This window comes from Chionomys nivalis, chromosome 21 (assembly GCF_950005125.1).
Source record: "Chionomys nivalis chromosome 21, mChiNiv1.1, whole genome shotgun sequence".
NCBI lineage: Eukaryota > Metazoa > Chordata > Mammalia > Rodentia > Cricetidae > Chionomys > Chionomys nivalis.
Window position 1 is genome coordinate 40,516,721 of NC_080106.1, and position 7,628 is coordinate 40,524,348.

The following is a 7,628-nucleotide window of genomic DNA, read 5'->3' on the forward strand; positions in this document are numbered from 1 at the left end:
CCTTTTAGATTGTTGATCATTTGTCTTGGTTTAATTTTGGTGACTTGGCTAAACCTAATATTTTGTACATTACTTTTAGATTTTCTAAAACTTTAATTTGGAATAGAGTATAGATATTTACAATATTCCCTTAAAATGTTCTGAAATTCCTTAGTGTATGTTGTAATGTTTCCCTGTCCAGTTTTGATATTTTTTTATTGATTTTTAATTGAGCTCTACATTTTTCTCTGCTCCCCTCCCTGCCTCTCCCCTCCCTTTCAACCCTCCTCCAGGCTCCCAATTTACTCAGGATCTTGCCTTTTTCTACTTCCAGTGTAGATTAGATCTATATATGTCTCCCTTAGGGTCCTCATTGTTGTCTAGGTTCTCTGGGATTGTGATTTACAGGCTGGTTTTCTTTGCTTTATGTTTGAAAACCACTTATGAGTTAGTACATGTCTGGGCTACCTCAGTCAAAATGATGTTTTCCAGTTCCATCCATTTTCTTTAAATATTCAAGATGTCAGTTTTTTTCTGCTGTGTAGTACTCCATTGTGTAAATATACCATATTTTCCTTATCCATTCTTCGCTCGAGGGGCATTTAGGTTGTTTCAAGGTTCTGGCTATGACAAACAAAGCTGCTATGAACATAGTTGAGCACACGTCCTTGTGGCACGATTGAGCATCCTTTCAATATATACCCAAAAGTGGTATTACTGGGTCTTGAGGAAGGTGGTTTCCTAATTTTCTAAAAAATCGCCACACTGACATCCAAAGGGGTTGTACCAGCTTGCATTCCCACCAGCAATGCAGAAGTGTTCCCTTTTCCCCACAACCTCTCCAGCATAAGTTGTCATTCATGTTTTTGATCTTGGCCATTCTTACAGGTATTAAGATGGAATTTCAGAGTTGTTATGATTTGCATTTCTCTGATGACTAAGGATGTTAAACATTTCCTTAAGTGTCTTTCAGCCATTTTAGATTCCTCTGTTGAGTGTTCTCTGTTTAGGTTTGTACTCCATTTTTTAAATTGGATTATATGTTCTTTTGATGACCAATTTCTTAAGTTCTTTGTATAATTTGGAGATCAGACCTCTGTCTGATGTGGCGTCAGTGAAGATCTTTTCCCATTCTGTAGGCTGTCATTTTGTGTTGTTGACCATATCCTTTGCTTTACAGAAGCTTTTCAGTTTCAGGAGGTCCCACTCATTGTTTCTCTCAGTGTCTGTGCTGCTGGGGTTCTATTTAGGAAGTGCTGTCTGTGCCAATGTATTCAAGTGTGCTTCCCACTTTCTCCTCTATAAGGTTCAGTGTGGCTGGCTTTATATTGAGGTCTTTGATCTATTTGGACTTGAGTTTTGTGCATGGTGATAGATATGGGTCTATTTTCATTCTTCTACATGCTGATATTCAGTTATACCAGCACCATTTGTTAAATATGCTTTCTTTTTTTCCATTTGATATTTTTTGCTTTTTTGTCAAAAATTGGGTGTTTGAAGGTGTATGGATTAATATCCAGGTCTTCTACTTGGTTACATTGGTCCTCCTGTCTGTTTTTATGCCAATATCAGGATGTTTTCAGTACTGTAGCTCTGTAGTAAAGTTTGAAGTCAGAGATTGTGATGCCTCCAGAAGTTCTTTTATTATACAGGATTGTTTTGGCTATCCTGGGTTTTTGTTTTTCCATTGATGTTGAGTACCATTCTTTTGAGGTCTGTGAAGAATTTTGCTGGGATTTTGATGGGTATTGCATTGAATCTGTAGATTGCTTTTGGTAAGATTGCCATTTTTACTATGTTAATTCTGCCTACCCAAGAGCATGGGAGATCTTTCCACTTTCTTGTGTCTTCTTCAATTTCTTTCTTCAGAGTTTTAATGTTTTTCTCATACAAGTCTTCCACTTCTTTGGTTAGAGTTACTTTGAAATATTTTATGCTATTTGTGGCTATTGTGAAGGGTGATATTTCTCTAATTTTTTCTCAGCCCTTTTATTATCTGTGTACAGGAGGGCTATTAATTTTTCGAGTTAATCTTATATCCTGCTACATTGCTGAAAGTTTTTATGAGTTGTAGAAGTTCCTTGGTAGAATTTTGAGATTGCTTATAAACTACCATAACATCTGCAAACAGTGAGAGTTTGACTTCTTCTTTTCTGATTTGTATCCCCTTGATCTCCTTTTGGCTTTTTTTTTTTATTGCTCTACCTAGGACTTCAAGAACTATATTGAATAAATATGGAGAGAATGGACAACCTTGTCTTGATCCTGATTTCAGTGGAATCACTGGGAGTTTCTCTCCATTTAGTTTGATGTTGGCTGTTGGCTTGCAGTATATTGCCTTTATTATCTTTAGATATATTCCTTGTATCCTTGCTCTCTCCAAGACCTTTATCATGAAGGGATGTTGTATTTTGTTGAAAGGTTTTTCAGCATCTAATGAGATGATCATGTTTTTTTTTTTTTTCAGTTTGTTTATATGGTGGATTACTTTGACAAACTTTCATATGTTGTACCATCCCTGCATCTTTGGGATGAAGCCAAATTGATCATGGTGGATGATGGTTCTGATGTGTTCTTGGAATCAATTTGCCAGTATTTTATTAAGTATTTTTGCATCAATGTTCATGAGTGAAATTGGTCTGTAATTCTCCTTCTTAGTAATGTCTTTCTGTGGTTTTGGTATCAGGGTGATTGTAGCCTCATAAAAAGAGTTTGGCAGTGTTCCTTCTGTTTCTATTGTGTGGAATAATTTGAGGACTATTGGTATTAGTCATTCTTTGAAAGTCTTGTAGAATTCTGAGCTGAAACCGTCTGGTCCTGGGCTTTACTTTGGTTGGGAGACTTTTGATGACGGTTCTATTTCTTCAGCAGTTATAGGTCTGTTTAATTTGCTTATCTTGTCTTCATTTAATTTTAGTAAGTGATATTTATCTAGAAAGTTTTTCTTTTCCTTTAAGTTTTCCAATTTTGTGAAGAACAGGTTTCAGTGTGGTCGGATTTATATTGAGGTCTTTAATCCATTTGGACTTGATTTTGTGCATGGTGATAGATATGGATCTATCTTCATTTTTCTACAGGTTGACATCCAGTTATGCCAGCACCATTTGTTTAAGATGCTTTCTTTCTTCCATTGTATACTTTTAGCTCCTTTGTCGAAAATCAGGTGTTCATAGGTTTGTGGGTTAAAATCTGGGTCTTCTATTCAATTCCATTGGTTGACTTCTCTGTTTTTATGCCAGTACCAAGCTGTTTTCATACTGTGACTCTGTAATAGAGTGTGAAGTCAGGGATGGTAATGCCTCCAGAAGTTCCTTTTTTGTATAAGATTGTTTTGGCTATCCTGGGTTCTTTGTTTTTCCATATAAAGTTGATTATTGTTCTCTCAAGGTCTGTGAAGAATTTTGTTGGGATTTTGATGGGGATTGCGTTGAATTTATAGATTGCCTTTGGTAGAATTGCCATTTTTACTATGTTGATCCTACCCATCCAAGCGCATGGGAGATACTTCCATTTTCTGATGTCCTCTTCAATTTCTTTCTTCAATGCCTTTAAGTTCTTGTTAAATAGATCTTTCACTTCCTTGGTTAGAGTTACCCCAAGATACTTTATGCTCTTTGTGGCTATCGTGAGAGGTAAAGTTTCTCTGATTTCCCTCTCTGCTTCTCCATCCTTAGTGAATAGGAGGGCTACTGAATTTTTGGAGTTGAACTTGTATCCTGCCACATCACTGAAGGTATTTATCAGCTGTAGGAGTTCTTTGGTAGAGTTTTTGGGGACACTAATGTACACTATCATATCATCTGCAAATAACGAAAGTTTGACTTCTTCCTTTCTGATTCGAATCCCCTTGATCCCCTTCTGTTGTCTTATTGCTATTGCTAGAACTTCAAGCACTATATTGAAGAGGTATGAAGAGAGTAGACAGCCTTGTCTTGTTCCTGATTTTAGTGGAATCGCTTTGAGTTTCTCTCCATTAATTTGATATTAGCTGTTGGCTTGCTATATATTGCCTTTATTATATTTAGGTATGATCCCTGTATCCCTAACCTCTCCAAGACCTTTATCATAAAGGTATGTTGAATTTTGTCAAATGCTTTTTCAGCATTTATTGAAATGATCATATGGTTTTCTTTTTTTTCAGTTTATTTATATGATGGATTACATTGATAGATTTTCATATGTTGAACCAGCCCTGCATCTCTGGGATGAAGCCTACTTGATCGTAATGGATAATTTTTTTTGACGTGTTGCTGGATTCTGTTTGCCAGAATTTTATTGGGAATTTTTGCATCGATGTTCATGAGTGAGACTGGTCTGTAATTCTCTTTCTTGGTTGGGTCTTTGTGTGGTTTTGGAATCAGGGTGACTGTAGTTTCATAAAAAGAGTTTAGCAATGACTCTTCTGTTTACTCTTCTGTTTCTATTTTTTTTTAAAATATTTATTTATTATGTATACAATCTTCTGTCTGTGTGTATGCCTGAAGGCCAGAAGAGGGCGCCAGACCTCTTTACAGATGGTTGTGAGCCACCATGTGGTTGCTGGGAATTGAACTCAGGACCTTTGGAAGAGCAGGCAATGCTCTTAACCGCTGAGCCATCTCTCCAGCCCCTTCTGTTTCTATTATGTGAAACACATTAAGGAGTATAGGTATCAGCTCTTCTTGGAAGTTCCGATAAAATTCTGCATTAAAACCATCTGGTCCTGGGCTTTTTTTGGTTGGGAGGTTTTTTATGACATCTTCTATTTCCTCACGACTATAGGTCTATTTAAATTCTTCACCTGGTCTTGACTTAATTTTGGTAAATGGTATTTATCTAGAAACAAGTCCCTTTCTTTTACATTTTCCAACTTTGTGGCATATAAGCTTTTGTAGTAAGACCTAATGATTCTCTAGATTTCCTCAGGGTCTGTTGTTATGTCCCCCTTTTCATTTCTGATCTTGGTAATTTATGTGTTCTCTCTCTGCCTTTTGATTAGTTTGGATAAAGGTTTGTCAATCTTGTTGACTTTCTCCATGAACCTTCTCTTTATTTCACTGATTCTTTGGATTGTTTTCTGTGTTTCTATTTTGTTGATTTCAGCCCTCAGTTTGATTATTTTCAGTCTTCTACTCCTAGGTGAGTCTGCTTCTTTTTTTTCTAGAGCTTTAAGCTGTGCTGTTAAGTCTCTAATGTGAGCTTTCTTTGTTTTTTTAATGTGGGTACTTGGTGCTATGAACTTTCCTCTTTGCACTGCTTTCATAGTGTCCCATAGGTCTGGGTATGTTGTGTCTTTATTTTTGTTGAATTCAAGGAAGTCTTTAATTTCTTTCTTTATTTCTTCCCTGACCCAGCGGTAGTTCAGTAGTTGACTGTTCAGTTTCCATGAGTTTGTAGGCTTTCTGGGGGTAGAATTATTGTTAAATTCTAACCTTATTCCATGGTGATCTGATAAGACACAGGTGGTTACTAATATTTTTTTTTGTATCTGTGGAAGTTTGCTTTGTTACTGAGTATGTGATCAATTTTCGAGAAGGTTCCATGAGATGCTGAGAAGAAGGTATATTCTTTCCTGTTTAGGTGGAATGTTCTATAGATGTCTGTTAAGTCCATTTGATTCATTACCACTGTTAGTTCTCTTATTTCTCTGTTAGGTTTCTGTCTGATTGACTTGTCCATTGGTGAGAGAGGAGTGTTGACGTCTCCTACTATTAGCATTTGGGGTTTGATGTGTGCCTTGAGTTCTAGTAATGTTTCTTTTACATAAGTGGCTGCTTTTATATTAGGGGCATAGATATTCAGGATTGAGGCTTCATCCTGATGTATTGTTCCTGTTATGAGTATAAAGTGTCCATCTCCATCTTTTCTGATATATTTTAATTTGAAATCAATTTTATTAGATATTAGTATAGCCACATCCACTTGTTTCTTAGGTCCATTTGATTGAAAAACCTTTTCCCAACCCTTTACTCTGAGTAGATGTCTGTCTTTGTGGTTGAGGTGTGTTTCTTATAAACAGCAGAATGTTGGATCCTGTTTTTGCATCCAATCTCTTAACCTGTGTCTTATGGTGAATTGAGTCCATTAATATTAAGTGATATTAGTGACCAGTGGTTGTTAACTCTGGATTTTTTTTTTTTTTTTGGTGGTAGAGTTTGTGTGTTTCCCTTCCTTGAGTTGTGCTGGTGAAGGGTTGTGAGATGTCTGAGTTATTGTGGGCATTGTTGGGATCCTTGGGTTGTGATTTTCCTTCTATTACTTTCTGTAAGGCTGGATTTGTGGCTATGTATTGTTTAAATTTGTTTTTATCCTAGAATATTTTGTTTTCTCCATTGATGGTGAATGAAAGCTTGGCTGGGTATAGTAGTCTGGAGTTGCATCCATGGTCTCTTAATTTCTGAGGACATCTATCCAGGACCTTCTGGCTCTCATGGTTTCCATTGAGAAGTCAGGTATAATTTTGATGAGTTTACCTTTATAAGTTACTTGACCCTTTTCCTTTGCAGCTCTTAATATTCTTTCTTTATTCTGTATGTTTTGTGTTTTGATTATTATATGGCAGGGGGATTTTTTTGATCCAGTCTATTAGGTGTTCTGTATGCTTCTTGTACCTTCATAGGAATATCCTTCTTTAGGTTGGGAAAGTTTTTTTCTATAATTTTTTTGAATATATTTTCTGGGTCTTCGAGTTGTAATTCTTCTCCTTCTTCTACCCTTATTATTCTTAAGTTTGGTCTTTTTGTGGTTTCCCAGATTTTCTGGATGTTTTGTGATGAGAATTTGTTGGATTTGCTGTTTTCTTTGATCAGTGCGTTTATTTTCTCTATAGTGTCTTCAGCATATGAGATTCTTCTATCTCTTGTATTCTGTTGGTTATGCTTGTCTCTGTAGTCCCTGTTTGTTTACCTAGATTTTCCATATCCAGCCGTCCCTCAGTTTGTGTTTTCTTCATTGCCTCCATTTCAGTTTTCAAGTCTTGAACTGTTTCCATTATCTGTTTGATTGTTTTTTCTTGGTTTCCTAGGGTAATTTTTAGGGATTTATTCATTTCTTCGAACTTTTTGTTATTCTTCTCATCCATTTCTTTAAGGGAGTTTTCCACATCCTGTTTAAGGGACTCTATCACTTTCATAATGTCTATTTCTTCTACTTCTTCTGGATTAGGGTGTTCAAGTCTTCCTGTTGTATGTTCGCTGGGTTCTGGTGTTATCATGCTGTGTTTCAGATGGTTGGAGGAATTCTTGCATTGGCGCCTGCCCATCTCTTCCTTCAAATGCTCTCCAATGGATCTTCTGGTACAGGATCAGGGTCAGTTGCTGGCCAGGAACCTCTCCTATGGGTCTTCTGATACAAGATCAGGGCCACTTGCTGGCCAGGAACCTCGCAGACCAAAGGGCAGGCTTGCAGTATGCATGCTCAGTAAAACAATGGAACTCCTGCGCCTTGTACTCCCCACTTTTCCCCCAGATCCTCAGTTCGAAAGCAGGCTGAGTTGGGGGATCCTATGTCCCCAAAGAAGGGAAGTGGTGCCTGGGTGCATGCTGGGATGGGATAGGAAGAGAGAGGCAGTAGCTGGGGAGAGAAGCCCCTGCTGATTACCCAGATAGTTTAGGGGGATGCAGGGTGTCTGTGCTCTGTCTGTTTCTGGTCGTCTGCCGGCCTGTCAGGAA